The sequence below is a fragment of the Perognathus longimembris genome, chromosome 9 (assembly GCF_023159225.1).
Source record: "Perognathus longimembris pacificus isolate PPM17 chromosome 9, ASM2315922v1, whole genome shotgun sequence".
Lineage (NCBI taxonomy): Eukaryota > Metazoa > Chordata > Mammalia > Rodentia > Heteromyidae > Perognathus > Perognathus longimembris.
In genome coordinates, this window is record NC_063169.1 from 25549221 (window position 1) to 25560366 (window position 11146).

Below are 11146 nucleotides of genomic sequence, written 5' to 3' on the forward strand. Positions count from 1 at the left end.
CTATGTCATGCAGAGTTTTGTGTCCATCTCAAGGAATTCCTACCTACAAGGTGCTAAAGACTAGCTTATTCTGTAGCTGTTTTTTCCATCATCTTACCTGATTTAGGTGGAATTCAAGCATGAAAATTCTGCCATTCAGCAGCCCAGGCTAGGAAAAGAACACAAGAAACATTTTCAGTTGAATGGCAAAGGCAGGGAATTAAGAGGTTTGTGGCTGCTCTATTGGTAGCCACAAAACCAGCAGTGAGAGTCCTGTGTCTTATAAGTCCACTCTAATCTGTGTCATTCTAGAATTTAAAATTCTCTTCAAGTTCTGAGCTGCTCCTCCTTTTGTGTTCACTTTATTTACCACTTTTCTCCCTTTCACCTGAAAGATGTGCCACAAATGGGCTATACAAATAAATGCTACCATGGGGCCTGGTCTGTAAACAAGATTTGTTCTCCAGTCTACAGGGAATTGAGGCATAACCTCCTCACTCACGCCCTCCCCCCCCCCCCCAACTTCTGTGTTTCTTGTTTTTGCTTCTTTAAAGAGGGGTTCTTTTAACTAGCAAGTGGTTTACATCTCACAGCCAACTGGGAAGCCTTGAGTCTGTCAGAAGTCAGCAAGACTCCATATTAACATACAAAGCCAAGTGTTAAGATTCAAGTCTGTCATCCAGCTACAAAGGGCATAACTAGGATTGTGATCTAAGGCAAGCCCAGGGCTAAAGAAGATATCCTATCTGAAAAATAACAAAGCAAAAACAGCACTAAACCTGTGGCTAAAATGGTAGCAAGTACAAGGTCCCGGGTTTAAACCCTCAAACCACCTGAGTTATATTGAGTTTTGACACCTGTCAACTTGCAAAACCACTCAGTAATCATCCTGAGCCTGCCCACTGTCCTCCACCCCTAAACGTTCTGTGTCCCTTTGCAGTCAAGCCCTAGACCTCAGACTGACTGGCTGACGTGCTTTCTAGTGACACACAAATGGCTTGTGTTCTCCAAAGTAGTACAGAAAGTAGTCTTCACTTTTTAAGTGTCCTTCTACTTGAATAGTTTAAATTCTTTTCATAGAAATTTTGAATTACATTGCATCTAGTAGCACTTAAAAGTCAGTGTTGGCCTTTGAGAAAGATCATCTCATTTAGAAGGCTGTAGATGTGATGAATATGGCCACTTCTGGCCATTTTCTATATGTGTGGTGCTGGGGAATCGAACCTAGGGCCTCATGTGTACGAAACAAGCACTCTTGCCACTAGGCCATATTCCCAGCCCCTTTGAAAACTTTTGAGGCACTATACAAAACCCTTTTCAGTCATGGTAGACGAAATCTTAAAAAAACGGTTATCTGAACGAGTCTGTGATGGTGCATCCTGGCTTGGTGCTCCATGGAAAGATGTGGTTATTTTCAGAGTATGTCATCCCTGGCGTTGAAGCGCCTAACTTCTGCTTTGTTCCTCATCTGCCACTAGGCAGTTCCACCAACACTGAGCTTCTGTTTAAATGAACTCCCTCCTCTTCATCTTTTGCAGCCTTTTAGATCAGTTCTAGCTACACATAACATGGGTCTTCCAAAATACATTAGGCTACCTTTCAGTGAAACTTTTGAGAAATGAATAGATAAATTTGAGTTGCATCAGAGTTTTTAAATTTCCAAGTCAGAAAATGCATTCTTAACAGGCACTAGTAGCAGATGCCTATAATCCTAGCTACTCGAGGCTGAGGCCTGAGGATCGGGCCTCCAAGCCAGCATAAAAGTCAAAAAGGTTCTTTTTTTCTTGGTCAGTCGTGGGGCTTGAACTCAGCATCTGGGCACCGTCCCCGAGTTCTTTCACTTAAGGTAGCACTCAACTACTTTGAGCCACAGGACTACTACCAGTTTTCTGGTGATTGATTTGGGATGAGTCTCATGGACTTTCCTGCCCATGCTGGCTTTGAACCGTGATCCTCAGATCTCAGCCTCCTGAATAGCTAGGATTACAGGCTTGAGCCACCGGCATCCGGCTTTCCAAAAGTTTTTGTTGTTGCTGTTGTTTTTATCAGTTCTTATCTCCAATTAGCCATCAGAAAGCCAGAAGTGGAGGTGTGACTCAAGTAGTGGAGTGCCAGCCTTGAGCATAAAAGCCAAGCCAAAGCCCTGAGTTAAAGGGGGGAAAATGCGTTCTTTTCCTCAGAGATGCTACAGAGCATCAGAGTCACTGATTTAAAAGCACCAGAAAATTACTGAGCAAATGCTGGATATTTATCTACTAAACAGCAAAAATGTAACTACAAAATGCAATTACTTTTCAGATTCTGTGTGTTTCTCTTTATGAACAGAAATAGAAACTTGTTTTCAATGGCCGTGTCATTCATCAATGGACTCACTCACTGAAAGAAGCCTGAAGGTGGGTACACCTTGTATACTTTGTATACCTTGTATACCTTGTATGGTTGGAGAAAGCGTGGTGATCCTCTTAGCATATGCTTTCAATCACTTTTAATCATTTCCCTACAATGGTCCCAACTAAATGCCCACTTATCGTGCAGTAGAATCATTGCAAAAAAAATGGTTTTTGTACATGAACCATGAGAAGCTTTTAAATAGTTCTTCTTTGAAAACTGACACATCTTTATCATCTAAATTGCATATGAAATCAAAGAACTTGTGTACTTAGAAAACAGATCTGCTATTAGCACATTCTTGGAAAAGCTCATGTCTGCCTACATTATTGTCTTCCTACTCGGGACTCTTAAGTCTAATGTGGGAAGATTGAAAAAGTGGTAAAGATTTCCTTGGCCTAAGCAACACATTTCTTCCCCTTCCATAGCTGTAGCAGAAAATTCTTTAATCTCACTGGTCCAGACCATACACATAATCTCCCCATATTCATTAGGACATAAGCTTGGCTGCTATCCAAAGCAAGGGCTTGAACAAGGTAGTTCTTTTTCCTAGAAGAAATAGGACTGGCTCAAATAGTTCTTATCTGAATCAGCCAAAGGGGAGAGCAGTAAAAGTAAAGGTCATTCACATCCTTTGACCAACACCCAGCCAGCTGCATGGCCACGCCTAGTTGCAGAGAGGCTGGGAAATGCCATGATGGAGTGGTATCCTTTGCTCAACTATGAACTTGGAGTTCTGTCAAGGAAAGGCTGGAAAAACTTGTGTCTTACCTGATCGTCGATGGCAATGATATCATTGAGTAGATCAGTTGCCAACAAAGACTGGGAGAGAATGGTTTCAGATGTTAAGCATTGCAGGTTTCCCCTTTTAAAAATTCTTTCCCTTTTAAGCTGAGCAGAGGGAACAGACATCCATCCCTGGGCTAAGACAAGAGGAGCCTGAGTCCAAAGCCAGCCTTAGACACCTAGCAAGGTCCTGCAAGGGGCTGGAAATATGGCCTAGTGGTAGAGTGCTTGCCTTGTATACATGAAGCCATGGGTTCAATTCCCCAACACCACCTATATGGGGGGGGGGGGGGCCGGTGGGGGGGGAAGCCAGAGGTGGCACTGTGTCTCAAGTGGTAGAATGCTAACCTTGAGCAAAAAGAAGCCAGGGACCATGCTCAGACCCTAAGTTCATAGACCCAGAATGGGCAAAAGAAAGAAAAAAAAGCAAATCATTTTCTTCCCTTTCTAATTGTTATCTATGTGGGAGAAAACCTTGTGCAGTTCTCTGACAGGTGTCAGCACCTGGGGCATTTGAAAAACAGCTGAGCAGGTCACAAACCCCCGGGCCCTTTGCCATGGGCACCACAGCTGGAACCTTGACATTCATCCCGCAGGGTGGGACTTCCTTTCCACTGCCATCCCATATGGCTCCTATAGGTAGGGATGGATTTGGGAGTGGGGTGATCCAGGGTATTTTCATAGTTTGGAGGGGAAGTATCCAGCACATCCCTAGTAAGAGGAATAAGACAATGAGCAAAAACTAAGATGTCAAAGTACACATTCTGTGGAAATTCTGCTTCAAAATGAGAGTGTAAGACTCAGCCTGTGACTTTATTCCAGCTCCCCAGGTGATTTGTGTTACACAAGTTTGAGAACTATGCACAACTGTAAGGCAGATAATGTGGATACCTTGGGTGTAAAATTTCCAGCTCCGATCTCATCTAGCACTGTGAATGCTGGGAGGATGTGAGAGAAAGATGAAGTATACCATATTCCTGAAATGCACAGAACGAGTGTACATGGAAGGCTAAGAGGACAGGCCTCAGCTGAGACAGCTTTCACCAACTATAGAAAGGCAATGCAGGATGTTTGTGGATACGTGAAGGCCTGGGAAAATCAGCTGTCTTTGTAAGAAAGGAAATGGGAACATAAGGAAACAAACAAAAAAAGGTTTATATATGAACTGCATCTTTTCTAACACTCCCAACCCTATAGAATAAGCATGTAAAGCCATACATACAATGACATTAAAAAAAAAAAAGAACTGAGGTTGTAGCTCCATGGTTGAGCACTTACTTGCTTAGCATGCTTAAGGCCCTAAATTCAGTTCACAGCACTGCAAAAAAAAAAAAAAGGAAAAAATATTAACATTGTGTTTGTCGTAGCCATGCATAAAGAAAGAACAAATTTTTACTAAGTAAGGTTAAAGTATAATAAAACTATGCTGTGTAATACTGGGTCATCATTGAAAAGTATGATAATAATTCTGCAATTGATATGTAACATCACCTATCCAAATTGAGTTAAATATTGACCATGTTGAATCCCTCAAAATATTAGAAGATTGACCTGCCAGGCATTAGGGTATATGACAATAGCACACATATTTTTTATGTGTCTTTAACTCATTGTGTAAATATTTAAAGGAGAAAACCTTATAATTACATAAAAACACTTATTTGATAATGTAAATATTACAATTGTAATGGAATTTTTCAAACTCAATAATTAAGACCAGCAGCCTATTAAATATGGAAAATTACTAATGTTGTTTTAGTTAAACTTGAAGTAAAGATTAGGCAAAGATGCACTTTTTCTATCATGACTCAACACTCACTAACATTTTAGCTAAATAAAAATAATTCCTTCTAGAATAATTAGTAAAATGCTGAAAAAATTTTAAAGTTAAAATTCCCTCAGAATATAAAATTGTATAGAAAGTTCATGAGACTTTAAATACTAATAGAAAGAACAGAAGCTGAGCATAGTAATATACATCTGCAATTCTCACTCAGGAGTCACGAGGATTATGGTTCAAAGCCAGCCTCTTCATGCATACAGGTAGTTTTCATCACTGCAGCCATAGGTGGTACACACCTCTCATCCCAGCACAGATAGGTGGATTGAGGTCCAGGCTGGCCTGCACATATGAGATCCTCTTAAAATAGCAAAGTCAAAAAGGGCTGAAGGTGTGATTCAAATGGTAGGCTGCCTATCTAGCAATGCAGCGGTCTTGGATTCAACCCTCAGTATGACAAAAAAAATTTAAGAGAAGAATTTGATAATATGGCTGTATCTACTTCTGCTACTTATTAACAATAGTTTTTCTCAATACTATTAATCAGAAGTAGAAACAAGATTTTTAAAAATATTAACTGACTGTAACAAATGAGAAAATACTTAAACTTTTTGATAGGTAATAGGAATTGCTCATGGTCTCAATGAATATAAAGCAAAACCTAAATTTAACATTTTCCTAAATGAGAAAAGACAAAATCTTTATATATATTTGTGTGCATGCAGCTTTTTAGTCTAATTTCAGAATCTAATGCAGTTGCAAGTAGACTTGTTTTAGATAAAAATGATTTCAAAATGGAAGTAAAATTTACATACAAAATATACATATTTAAATCATACAGTTTGATAGTAAGTATTGACAAGTATGGATAAATATCTACGAAACAAGATCCTAGGAATTTCTCCAACCCCAGAAGTATCCTGAGAGCCATCAGTAGCCCATGGCTCCTCCACCCTCATCCTTAGGCAACCATTGATCTGTGATCTATAATCACCTAGAATTTAATCATATAAGATAAAGACTTTTTGGCTTTTTTAAAATATTCAGCATGATTTGGGTATTCACCCAAGTTATTGCATACATTGTTCCTTATTATATTTACCCAGATTCCATTTATACAGGTCTAACTAACTTTATGTTATATATTCATTTATTGGTAAATCAAAGTTGTTTTCAGTTTGGGCTCTTATAAATGAAGCTGCCATGAATTTTGTGTAGATGTGCTTTCGTATATGTTTTAGTTAAATAGGTACTCAGAAGTGGAATTACTGGGTTTTATTTATCATAGGTGCATGTGTAACTTCTTAAGAAACTGCCAAACTTCTTCAAAGTGGCTGCACAATTATATATTCCTCACAGTAGTGTAGGAGAGGCCCACCTGCTCTCTTCCTTTCCAGCACATGGTATGGTGGCCAGCTGATTCATTTCAGCCTCCTAATAGATGAGTTATCTCAGTGTGTCTTACATTTGCATTTCCCTGATGATGAAGCAAGTTGAATATTTTGTGTCATGCGTGGCTTTGGGTGTAAATCATAAAGTGTCTTGAAATCTTTGCCCACGTTTTTAAGATTGAGTTGTCTTTTAAGATTCATTTGTTAGGTATCTATATCTATTACTCCTTAACAGCTCTCTGTCTGATAGTTGTGTTGTGAATACTTTCTCCTTATCTGTCATGCCCTATTTTCTTAATATTTTCAAAAGGAAAAAGCTTTCCTTTTTCATGAGTTTGGTTTTGGCTTTGTGTTTTGGTGTTACTGGAGTTTGAGCTCAAAGCTTTTGTACTTGCTAGGAAAGCCTTATACGAACACTTGAGCCACCCTTCTGTGCTCTTTGCTTTTAGGTTATTTTTTCAGACAGTGACTTGCTTTTTATTCTGAACCAGTCTGGAACCTTTATTCTTCCCTCTCAGTACCTGAGAGAACGACCAAATCCTGTGTTGTACCTTGCCTTCTTGACAAAGAAATGTAGTTAAAATTCTTTAATCCCTGAGTAAAAATGCCCAGTGTCTGGCTGGAAAGTGAGTATGAAGCAAGTTGCCTTCATATTCCATGCCTTTACCATCTAAGAAGTGGCTTTTAACTCTTTTCGACTTGTAAATGGGAGGTTTTGATATAAATTTATCTGCTGTGATTGTGGTAGGTTGAGCTTATTTACATTACAACAAGTCAAGCAACACCTCTTAGGGTTACAGCAGTGTAAGCAAGCCGCCATCATTTCCTTCTTGGGTCCTTCTCTCCTAAAGAATGATACCCACAAAAAAGGAGGAGGTGTGGAATTTACTCAGGCAAAACAAAACAGAGCTCCCAGGTTTGGGGGCGTCCCAACAGAAAGTTGCCAGCCAAGTGACTGCGTCTAAGGGATTTTATACCCTGTGCTGCACTCAAATGGGTACCAACGAACACACATGAGGCACAAAACAACCAATCAGAAGAGATGTGACATCACAGTGGACCTGTAACTTCAATCCTCATTCAGGTCCATTCCTCAAATTCCCACTCCAGGGTAATGGAGAAGCTAACTGGAGAGAATGCAAAATTAAGGGAATGAAGCCAGGAAATAATGTTCTCTGCAGCTGGGATTTTTTTTTTTTAATGCAGTTTCCAGGGTCTGATCTCTATTTATGAGATGGGCAGTATTTCTCTATTGCGAGGTGTTTGCCAGGAGCCTGAGGCCCTGCCTAATCTACCTACTATTTAACTAGTTTTAACTATTCAATTCCATGCTGTGCTTCTGATCAGGCCCTGCGGACAAATGACTCTTGCCAGAAGTAGAAAAACACTGCCAAGTGATATCTTAGTTTAAAGTTAGCTTCACTTATTTTCCTACTTAGGAGGCAACATATGAATCTCCTCTTTCCCATCCTAACCATGCTACCACCGTTAAAATTGTGCCACAAACTTAAGGGGCTTTATCTTAAAATCAACAGAAAGCACACTCTGGGATGGTCTATAAATCTAAATATACAAGAAAAATGCATTTCTTTGTCTTGCCCAAACAAGCTCATTGCTGAGCCAGCTCTGCTGCCTGACATGTTTAAGCACTGTTGCTGTCTACCATTGTTCCTTACAGCTTCATGTGGGACAGGAGCAAGCTGCCATTCTCCGTAAATAACAACCTGTCAGAGTGACAAGTGTGGAGGTGGTTGGTCTGAAATGCAAAGTATTTAGGCAGGCTGTGTTTTAGCAGAGTGTTCTGCTAAAGGTAAGAGGCAGATTCATCAAAATAAAAGCCATATCTGCCCCCAGAGACAATGCGTTTATTCTTTGAATGTGGGGGAAATATCCTATTTTAATACTTGTTTAATGAAACTTAGAAGTACTAAATATTAGGTATGTAAATAATTTCTTTTACTACCTTTGTCTCTGATTCTTTTATTCTGCTTTTAGGAACAGCAATTTGTCATCCATAAAGTGTGGTATTTTGCCTCTCAAGACTGTCCACTTCAAGCTCATTTTGAAAGCACATGATTTTCTCCTTTTGATTTTCTCTTGAATTACTAACATTTATCTTGTTAGGTTGGTGAGTGTCTGGCTAGAAAGAAGAAGTGAAACAGAAAAGAGCTGTCATAATGGAAACCAGGGTAGACTACTCACTGGTACAACAGTCTTTGATTTTTATGATTATAATTCCAAGAGGCGTGCCAGCTACTGTATACTTCTGCTTTCTCTTATATCAGCATTCAGAAAATTGCTGCAGGACGCAGGCAAGGAGCTGCAGTCATCAAATGAGGTTTGCTTTCGAGTCTGAACACAGACATGGTAGCTGACTGTGTAAAAAAAACAAAGACTTGGACAGAAGACTGGTTCAGATCCTAGCTGGCCATTAAGCTGTGGCCCATATCGATAAAATAAACACAGGGGGCCTAAGTCTGATTATGAATGTCTGTAAGTGCTCAGCATTGATAATGTTACCTTCATTCTCCACTAGGCCAATACCTTTCCTCTGTCACATGTAAGTCCAGTGTAGATGATAACAATATCAAAATTTTGCAGTGGAGGATAGAATTAACATGGACACATTGCTTCTTCTTTTCAAAACAGTCTAAAGCCTCTCAGACAGGATTTTGTCAACATAAACTCGGCACTTTTCGAAATATTTCTTTGATCTAGCATCAGTACATACCTTGTGAACACACTGAAGATCAAGCTCCCTGGGGAAATGTCTCTCACTACAAGGGAAGTCCTTAAGCCAGGTCATCGCTGCTGCGCTGAGTCAGGGATACATTTTCCAGGGCAGCAGGATGGCAAGTCTGGCAGATAAGATGGCAGGGTAGCAATTCCAGGTATGATATAGGGCCCTGCAAAGTCTTGCTGTGATAAAGAAACCTCAGGGATACCAAGAGAAACAGCTGTTTCCAAGTGTAAATTCAGACTGAACCTCATGACTTTTTAACAATTGTGGTGAAATTCACACAACAAAAATTAGCCATTTTACAGACTACAATTCAGTGGCATTTAGATCATTTACAGTGATTCAACCAGCAGCTTTAGCTACACCACATTTCCCAAATCCACTCACCACTAGTGGGTATCTGGGTTTTTCCATCTTTTGGCTGTTATAAAGACTAACTGAAACACTCACATGCTAGAATTGGAGAACCTGTTTTCAATTGTTGTGGGGAGCAATACCTAGGAGTGGAGTTGCGTGGTTGTATGGCAATTCTGTGCTTAACTTTTTGTGGAAACACAAAAATTAAAAGAAAACTTTTCCCTATTGGCCAAATCCCTTTCCTTGTTTTTTTTTTTTTTTATTTTCTTGTTTGCTTTGTGAAATTTCTGACCACATCTGATTTATTCTGCAGTGTATCCCCTAAGGCTAGTGAAGTGGCACTCAAAAATATTCACTGGCTGGAGAGAAATGAATGTGGGTGGGCTAATTCATAGTTTAGGTTACCCTGGATTGATTAGAGGAGCAAATATGACAGAGCCCATTGGGGGCTGCTGAGTTAATCACGGGTCTGTCTGGGCTTCTAAACCAGGGAGAGACCCACTTAGAAGCTATCATTCATCCCAGAGCCCAGCTCTGACTCAACTCAGGGCGCTGCACTGTTTGCAGGCATTCCCCTCCCCCACTCACCCATAAGTTCTTGGACAGCATTAAGTTTTCTTTAAATTGTACTGAGTAGATTCTAAGATACTGTTTGATGAATGAATATGAGCAGAGAAGCAGAAGCTATCTGACCTTGGCCAAGACATTTTCATATCTTAGTTTCTACAATGGTCAAAGACAGGGATGGTCCCTCCTCTTAGGGCTCATGGGGAAGATAAAAGAACCTGACAGGATCAGGACTGTCCATGGCAGGTATTCTCTAAGTGGTTCCCTGAATCCTTAATGACTCTGAAAATGTCATTAGAATGAATGGGGCTACACAAGGGCTCAACACCAACATTCTGGTGTAAGCTTGATGACAATAAGACTACCTGACTTGTTCACTTTGGTATCCCCCGGTAGCTACACAGTGTCTAGATGAACTGTCTGATAGATGGATGTTTAGTGATGCTCAGCAGAGAAATGAACAGTGTGTGAGCAAAAGAACAGAATTGGAGTCCATTCCTCAAAGACCCCGTGTCCCTCTGTCAGAGGGACAGGCACAGGAAGCACAGCGATCACTATGGTGCTCACATGGTTCCTGTTCTTTGTCCCTCCTGTGAGAAAACGGAGCAAAAAATACAAAAATGTCTAGAAATAAGGGCTTTTCCCAAGATCTTTCTTGGGAACATGAGCTTTGGGATGTTCCTAGTAGCCAAGTTTAAGGAGAAAGGAGACATTCCAGAAAAGCTACATGCCAAAGATGCACATGTAATTGGTTTTGTTTAACATCATTTTTTGTAACAACAGCAGACACATTCACAGATTCCAATTGGAAAGCATCGTTTTTGTTGTGGTTAAAATATGCAAAACCTAAAGTAAAGCAGTTTAACCATTTTCTGTGAATGGTCATGTTGAGTGCACTGGTTGTCACACACCATCGCTCTCCACCCATCCCCAGAACATTTTGATCATCCATTTTCAAAAATTTTTTTTTAAATATTTGTGTCTCACCTAGGAACTCTGTTTAAAAGTTGAAAGTTAGGAACCTGTCATTTTTTTTTTGTAAAAGCAAAAGGAGAAGCAAGAGAAAGAAAAAAATTCAGTATAATCATATGAAAGTTGCTTTCAAGAGGAATAAAGTGGCTGAATTTCCTGAGTAGAAAAGGTGCTCTTCAGATGTTT